Source organism: Bos javanicus, chromosome 12 (assembly GCF_032452875.1).
Source record: "Bos javanicus breed banteng chromosome 12, ARS-OSU_banteng_1.0, whole genome shotgun sequence".
Classification (NCBI taxonomy): domain Eukaryota; kingdom Metazoa; phylum Chordata; class Mammalia; order Artiodactyla; family Bovidae; genus Bos; species Bos javanicus.
In genome coordinates this window covers 55,892,657-55,902,218 of record NC_083879.1, presented here as the reverse complement: position 1 = coordinate 55,902,218, position 9,562 = coordinate 55,892,657, and positions in this window count along the sequence as shown.

Genomic DNA, 9,562 nt, shown 5'->3' with positions numbered 1-9,562 from the left:
TCTCTAGGTCAGGAAGATACCCTGGAGGAGAAAATGACAACCCACTCCAGTATTCTTACCTGGAGAATCCTATGGACAGAGGAGCCTGGCAGGCTACAGTCAACAGGGTTGCAAAGAGTCATTCATGACTGAAGCAATTTAGCATGCCTACCAGCAATGGAATCCTTGCAACCCTATCAGATTTTAGGTCAGGTTTTCAGTAGTATTTTCTGTGACTACTAGATATTAGAGTCTGCTTAATAGTGAAAACAAGACCTAATGACTTCTCACAGTATGCAATGAGTTGCCTGTTGGCTTCTCTGAGTCTAACATTTCTTTTTGCAAAAACTTCAGTGTTATTTGCAGAGCCAATTCTTTCCACAATCTTTATAATCATCACTGTCCTCCTATGAACCAATTGCAACAACCACTGCCTCTCTCAATGCTTAAGTTCCTATTTGCACTGCCTACCCATTAAACAGAGGTTAAAGTCCCAATGATTTTATTGACATGTTATGACATGGGTTGTCACAATTTTTTCCTCCAACAATCAACAGTGTCAATATTATCATTAGACTGTCAAATTAGTTATTTAATTCTATTCTGACTGTTGCCTAAGGTGGATCAATTAGCAACTGTCAGTTTTCCATATAAATCAGAGTCTATCCTTTCCTGTATCTCTTCAGCCAAAATTTACCCCCTTGGAGAATTAACTGAATCAAAGGTATTCCATAGAGCCATGGAACTGTATGGGACAGGCAGCAGAATGCATGACACAGAAAAGTAAAATATAATGGAGCTCACAAATGTTGCTGGAGACCACGTAGAGATAAAATGAGATAAAATATACATCAGTTATTGAGGTTAAAAATTACTAAGGACCCCAGGGATGGAAGAAAGCAAGAGATCCTGAGGAGCCCATTAGATATTTCTGAGACATGCACCACTCCACAGATTTTTAAATCTCAATGATTTATGATTAAGATAAATAGGAGAAACATGCATCTAATATTAGATGCATTAGAAATATTATACAGAAAATGTAGGACACTGATATAAAGAGAAAATTTGAAAGATAGCCAGTAAGATAAAACAGTACCATCAAAGGAACATTAGTTAAATGGACAATTTATCTCATGACCACAGAGGATGTAAGATGATGGAAAACCAGTGCTCAATAGATTGTCCAAGTGTAATTCTTGATAAGTAAAAGATCTTTCAAGAATGGGAACAAAATTCTTTAAAAATTTAGATAAGCTGCAAATTGTTGACACCATGATTTCCTAAAAAGTAAAAATTCTAAGGGATACTATTTCAAACCGTAGAGAAGTGGTCTTTACACGGAGGATTGGAACTATAATAGATTCCTATTACATATGAGAAATGGACTATTTCCAGCTGTACCCATAAGTAAGGATGTCATAGTCATCAGTGATTACAGCTCACCAGTGTGAGCTGGTGAACCCTAAGGGCACTCTGGAAGGAAAAGAATCCCTGGGATCTAGCAGCCATCAGACTGCAGCCACTAGCTGTGGTGAGCCCCCAGGGAGCTCAGGATGTGAAAAACACAGGATACTGGCCCAGGATAGCTGAGACGTGTATGAAAGGTATGATTCCAGTGAGCCTACTCTTGCATCTTCCCATAAATAGAAAAGTGTCAAATTCCTTAACTTGGGTTTTCTGATTTTCCTTAATTAACAATAATTTTTTGATGTTCAGACTACTTGCCTTTTGTTGCAGGACCTAGCTCCTTCCCTCACCTCCTCGGAGTAGTTCTCTCAGGGCTACTTGAGATGCTGCCTCTTGAGCTTAAGTCCTAAAAATTTCTGCTGTAAATCAACATATAGAAAACATGCAAATGGTAGCTGTGTTTATAAATCAAAAGAAATATTGATTGTAAAGTACAACTATATATCATATGTGAATTGAAAACAAAAACAATTAAATACAAAGCAACTCTAGCATGTGTCAGAAAAAGTTAAATGAATTCAGTCATAAAAAGCCTTGTATTATTTTGAAGATATTGATTATCTTTTAATTTCTTACATAAGTCTGTATTGTAATTCCTAAGATAATCATTCAATTGGAAATACTGTGCATTATTCTAAACTAGTAGGAGAAAGCATTAAAATTAAATTTTAAAAAATAAAAGAGAATAAAATGAGAGATTGAATAGAACATGAGATAATAGATATAAATCAAATAAGCAAAAAAAAAAACAATTATTATAACATTGTAAAATGACATGCTGGCATTCTTGGTAAACACATATTATATTTAGCTTCTCTTTCTAAGCAGAGCCTATACAGAACCTATACAATTCCTCTTTGAGAAATGATTTCAATTTCACTTATAAATTACATTTAACACTCACTTGTCTTCTACTGTCAACAGTTTCAGTTACAATTGACTTGGCTATTCCTAAGAAAAAAGACACCTAAAAAATAAACCTTCAAAAGTAGATATTTGACAAACTTTTGTATACCTAAAAATATGCTATACTTTGAATTTAGCATAGATATTAAGAAGGAGCAGCACACATTTGGATATGCAGGAATAGGAAGTTAATCACACAATCAATTTCAAAGACTAGAAAATAATTATCTTGGGAAAAAAGATTCTACTTATAGTGCCTAAGTAAAGAGTAAACTGGTAAAACCTTCTGGAAGATAATTGGGCGATTAATAAAAGACTTTAAAATGTTTGTGCCCTTTGACTTAGCAATTCTTGTATCATTTTGCACCATAAGATAATATTCAACATTGTAAAGAACATTCAGTCAGCTTTGAAGCTATCTAAACATTCATTCAGGCTAGATCTGCCAGACAGACTAATTGATGAACTATGGATGGAGGTTCGTATCATTGCTAAGGAGACAGGAATCAAGACCATCCCCAAGAAAAAGAAATGCAAAAAAGCAAAATGACTCCATGAGGAGGCCTTGAAAGAAGTTGTGAAAAGAAGAGAAGCCAAAAGAAAAGGAGAAAAGGAAAGATATACCCATTTGAATGCAGAGTTCCAAAGAATACCAAGGAGAGATAAGAAAGCCTTCCTCAGTGATCAAAGCAAAGAAATAGAGGAAAACAATAGAGTGGGAAAGACTAGAGATCGCTTCAAGAAAATTAAAGATACCAAGGGAAAATTTCATAAAAAGATGGGCTCAATAAAGGACAGAAATCAGTATTAGTTCAGTTGCTCAGTCGTGTCCAACTTTTGCGACCCCATGAACCACAGCACGCCAGGCCTCCCTATCCATAACCAACTCTTGGACCCTACCAAACCCATGTCCATCAAGTTGATGATACCATTCAATCATCTCATCCTCTGTCGTCCCCTTCTCTTCCTGCAGTCTATCTTTCCCAGCATCAGGGTCTTTTCCAATGAGTCAGCTCTTTGCATCAGGTGGCCAAAGTATTGGAGTTTCAGCTTCAACATCAGTCTTCCAATGAAAACCCAAGACCAATCTCCTTTAGGATGGACTTGTTGGATGTCCTTGCAGGCAAAGGAACTCTCAAGAATCTTCTCCAACACCACAGTTCAAAAGCATCAATTCTTTGGTGATCAGCTTTCTTTATAGTCCAACTCTGACATCCATACATAACCACTGGAAAAACTATAGCCTTAACTAGATGGACCTTTGTTGGCAAAGTAATATCTCTGTTTTTTAATATGCACTCTAGGTTGGTCATAATTTTCCTCCCAAGGAGTAAGCATGGTTTCCTTTCATGGCTGCAATCACCATCTGCAGTGATTTTGGAGCCCAGAAAAATAAAGTCAGCCAGTTTCCACTGTTTCCCCATCTATTTACCATAAAGTGATGGGACCAGATGCCATGATCTTCATTTTCTGAATGTTGAGCTTTAAGCCAACTTTTTCACTCTCCTCTTTCACTTTCATCAAGAGGCTCTTTAGTTCTTCTTCACTTTCTGCCATAAGGATGGTGTCATCTGCATATCTGTGGTTATTGATATTTCTCCCAGCAATCTTGATTCCAGTTTGTGCTTCCTTCAGCCCAGAGTTTCTCATGATGTAGTCTGCATAGAAGTTAAATGAGCAGGGTGACAATATACAGCCTTGACGTACTCCTTTTCCTATTTGGAACCAGTCAGTTGTTCCATGTCCAGTTGCAACTGTTGCTTCCTCACCTGCATACAAATTTCTCAAGAGGCAATTCAGGTGGTCTGGTATTCCCATCTCTTTCAGAATTTTCCACAGTTTATTGTGATCCACACAGTCAAAAGCTTTGGCATAGTCAAAAAACAGAAATAGATGTTTTTCTGGAACTCTCTTGCTTTTTCCATGATCCAACAGATGTTGGCAATTTGATCTCTGGTTCTTCTGCCTTTTCTAAAACCAGCATGAACATCTGGAAGTTCATGGTTCACGTATTGCTGAAGCCTGGCTTCAAGAATTTTAAGCATTACTTTACTAGAGTGTGAGATGAGGGAACTACAGAAGCAGAAGATATTAAGAAGAGGTGGCAAGAATACACAGAAGAACTGTACAAAAAAAGATCTTCACGACCCAGATAATCACGATGGTGTGATCACTCACCTAGAGCCAAACATCCTGGAATGGGAAGTCAAGTGGGCCTTAGAAAGCATCACTACGAACAAAGCTAGTGGAGGTGATGGAATTCCAGTGGAGCTATTTCAAATCCTGAAAGATGATGCTGTGAAAGTGCTGCACTCCATATGTCAGCAAATTTGGAAAACTCAGCAGTGGCCACAGGACTGGAAAAGGGCAGTTTTCATTCCAATCCCAAAGAAAGGCAATGCCAAAGAATGCTCAAACTACCGCACAATTGCACTCATCTCACACGCTAGTAAAGTAATGCTCAAAATTCTCCAAGCCAGGCTTCAGCAATACATGACCAGTGATCTTCCAGATGTTCAAGCTGGATTTAGAAAAGGCAGAGGAACCAGAGATCAAATTGCCAACATCTGCTGGATCATTGAAAAAGCAACAGAGTTCCAGAAAAACATCTATTTCTGTGTTATTGACTATGCCAAAGCCTTTGACTGTGTGGATCACAATAAACTGTGGAAAATTATGAAAGAGATGGGAATACCAGACCACCTGCTCCCTCTTGAGACACCTGTATGCAGGTGAGGAAGCAACAGTTGGAACTGGACATGGAACAACAGACTGGTTCCAAATAGGAAAAGGAGTACGTCAAGGCTGTATATTGTCACCCTGCTCATTTAACTTCTATGCAGAGTACATCATGAGAAATGCTGGGCTGGAAGAAGCACAAACTGGAATCAAGATTGCTGGGAGAAATATCAGTTACCTCAGATATGCAGATGACACCACCCTTATGGCAGAAAGTGAAGAAGAAATAAAGAGGCTCTTGATGAAAGTGAAAGAGGAGAGTGAAAAAGTTGGCTTAAAGCTCAACTTTCAGAAAACAAAGATCATGGCATCTGGCCTCATCATTTCATGGGAAATAGATGGGGAAACAGTGGAAACAGTGTCAGACTTTATTTTTCTGGGCTCCCAAATCACTGCAGATGGCGACTGCAGCCATGAAATGAAAAGACGCTTACTCCTTGGAAGGAAAGTTATGATCAACCCAGAGTGCATATTAAAAAGCAGAGACATTACTTTGCCAACAAAGGTCCATCTAGTCAGGCCTGTGGTTTTTCCAAGTGGTTATGTATGGATGTCAAAGTTGGACTATAAAGAAAGCTGAGCTCTGAAGAATTGATGCTTTTGAACTGTGGTGTTGAAGACTCTTGAGAGTCCCTTTGCCTGCAAGGATATCCAACCAGCCCATCCTAAAGGAGATCAGTCCTGGGTGTTCATGGAAGACTGATGTTGAAGCTGAAACTCCAATACTTTGGCCATCTGATGCAAAGAGTTGACTCGTTGGAAAAGACTCTGATGCTGGGAGGGATTGGGGGAACGTGGAGAAGGGGACAACAGAGGATGAGATGGTGGATGGCATCGCTGACTCGATGGACATGGGTTTGGGTGGGTCTGGGAGTTGGTGATGGACAGGGACGCCTTGTGAGCTGCAGTCCATGGTGTTGCAAAGAGTTGGACATGACTGAGAAACTGAATTGAATTGAAACATTCAGAAATATCCTAAGTAAATTTTTTACATATCTACCATGGAAAATTAACTAATCATTAATATCACTTTTTCACACTATTTATATGGAAATACAAAAAACCTCGAATAGCCAAAGCTATCTTGAGAAAGAAGAATGGAACTGGAGGAATCAACCTGCCTGACTTCAGGCTGTACTACAAAGCCACAGTCATCAAACAGTACGGTACTGGCACAAAGACAGAAATATTGATCAACGGAACAAAATAGAAAGCCCAGAGATAAATCCACGCACATATGGACACCTTATCTTTGACAAAGGAGGCAAAAATATACAATGGATTAAAGACAATCTCTTTAACAAGTGGTGCTGGGAAAACTGGTCAACCGCTTGTAAAAGAATGAAACTAGAGCACTTTCTAACACCATACACAAAAATAAACTCAAAATGGATTAAGATCTAAACGTAAGACCAGAAACTATAAAACTCCTAGAGGAGAACATAGGCAAAACACTCTCTGACATACATCACAGCAGGATCCTCTATGACCCACCTCCCAGAATATTGGAAATAAAAGCAAAAATAAACAAATGGGACCTAATTAAACTTAAAAGCTTCTGCACAACAAAGGAAACTATAAGCAAGGTGAAAAGACAGCCTTCAGAATGGGAGAAAATAATAGCAAATGAAGCGACTGACAAACAACTCATCTCAAAAATATACAAGCAACTCCTATAGCTCAACTCCAGAAAAATAAATGACCCAATCAAAAAATGGCCAAAGAACTAAATAGACATTTCTCCAAAGAAGACATACAGATGGCTAACAAACAGTTGAAAAGATGCTCAACATCACTCATTATCAGAGAAATGCAAATCAAAACCACTATGAGGTACCATTTCATGCCAGTCAGGATGGCTGCGATCCAAAAGTCTACAAGCAATCAATGCTGGAGAGGGTGTGGAGAAAACAGAACCCTCTTACACTGTTGGTGGGAATGCAAACTAGTACAGCCACTATGGAGAACAGTGTGGAGATTCTTTAAAAAACTGGAACTAGATCTGCCTTATGATCCAGCAATCCCACTGCTGGGCATACACACCAAGGAAACCAGAATTTAAAGAGACACATGTACCCAAATGTTCATCGCAGCACTGTTTATAATAGCCAGGACATGGAAGCAACTTGGATGTCCATCAGCAGATGAATGGATAAGCAAGCTGTGGTACATATACACAATGGAGTATTACTCAGCCATTAAAAAGAATACATTTGAGTCAGTTCTAATGAGGTGGATGAAACTGGAGCCTATTATACAGAGTGAAGTAAGCCAGAAAGAAAAACACCAATACAGTATACTAAGGCATATATATGGAATTTAGAAAGATGGTAACAATAACCCTGTATACGAGACAGCAAAAGAGACACTAATGTATAGAACAGTCTTTTGGACTCTGTGGAAGAGGGAGAGGGTGGGATGATTTGGGAGAATGGCATTGAAATATGTATAATATCATATATGAAACGAGTTGCCAGTCCAGGTTCGATGCACGATAATGGATGCTTGGGGCTGGTGTACTGGGACGACCCAGAGGAATGGTATGGGGAGGGAGGAGGGAGGAGGGTTCAGGTTGGGGTACACATGTATACCTGTGGCAGATTCATTTTGATATATGGCAAAACCAATACAATATTGTAAAGTTAAATAAAATAAAATTTTAAAAAAATTAAAAAAAAAGAAAAGAAAAGAAAAAAATAAAAATATTTCATGGTTTAGATTGTATAACATACTTTAATATATTTCATGGTTTAGATTGTATAACATACTTTTATATATGTTTGATTTAGAACTGTTTAATTTCTTTTTTTTTTGGTCCTTCCTTGTAGAAGTACTTGAATGTAGTACTTCTTGCAGTACTTGGATGCAGTCTCAAAAACGACAGAATAATCTCTGTTTGTTTCCAAGGCAAACCATTCAATATCACAGTAGTCCAAGTCTATGCCCCAACCAGTAACACTGAAGAAGCTGAAGTTGAATGGTTCTATGAAGACCTACGAGACCTTTTAGAACTAACACCCAAAAAAGATGTCCTTTTCATTATAGGGGACTGGAATGCAAAAGTAAGAAGTCAAGAAACACCTGGAGTAACAGGCAAATTTGGCCTTGGAATATGGAATGAAGCAGGGCAAAGACTAATAGAGTTTTGCCAAGAAAATGCACTGGTCATAACAAACACCCTCTTTCAACAACACAAGAGAAGACTCTATACATGGACATCACCAGATGGTCAACACTGAAATCAGATTGATTATATTCTTTGCAGCCAAAGATGGAGAAGCTCTATACAGTCAGCAAAAACAAGACCAGGAGCTGACTGTGGCCGGGAGAAATATCAATAACTTCAGATATGCAGATGACTCCACCCTTATGGCAGAAAGTGAAGAGGAACTAAAAAGCCTCTTGATGAAAGTGAAAGTGGAGAGTGAAAAGTTGTCTTAAAGCTCAACATTCAGAAAATGAAGATCATGGCATCCGGTCCCACCACTTCATGGGAAATAGATGGGGAAACAGTGGAAACAGTGTCAGACTTTATTTTTCTGGGCTCCCAAATCACTGCAGATGGTGACTGCAGCCATAAAATTAAAAGATGCTTACTCCTTGGAAGGAAAGTTATGACCAACCTAGAGTGCATAATAAAAAGCAGAGACAATACTTTGCCAACAAAGGTCCACCTAGTCAAGGCTATGGTTTTTCCAGTGGTCATGTATGGATGTGAGAGTTGGACTGTGAAGAAGACTGAGCACTGAAGAACTGATGCTTTTGAACTGTGGTGTTGGAGAAGACTCCTGAGAGTCCCTTGGACTGCAAGGAGATCCAACCAGTCCATTCTGAAGGAGATCAGTCCTGGGATTTCTTTGGAAGGAATGATGCTAAAGCTGAAACTCCAGTACTTTGGCCACCTCATGCAAAGAGTTGACTCATTGGAAAAGACTCTGATGCTGGGAGGGATTGGAGGCAGGAGGAGAAGGGGACAACAGAGGATGAAATGGCTGGATGGCATCACTGACTCAATGGACGTGAGTCTGAGTGAACTCCGGGAGTTGGTGACAGACAGGAAGGCCTGGCGTGCTGCGATTCACGGGGTTGCAAAGAGTCGGACATGACTGAGCAACTGATATGATCTGATCTGACCTGTAGAAGGACCATGTTAATTTTCTTAAAACATTTCAACATTTCAGTGATTATCTGCCACTTTTGTATAGCTATAATCATGTAGATATTTATAGAGAAATCAATACTAAATTTCCATCAATTAAAACACGGGAAAACAGAACATTGTCAACCAAATACAGATGTATAAAAAGTGACTTTCATTTAAAAATTAACATCTCTAAATATAGTTACCATATGTAATGAATTTGGCAAGATATTTCTAATTTTATGTAACTTCATTGTTACAAAGATTCCATTTGCATTATTATAATATCTGTAAAGTGATTAATGTCATACAAATTAATGTAAAAAT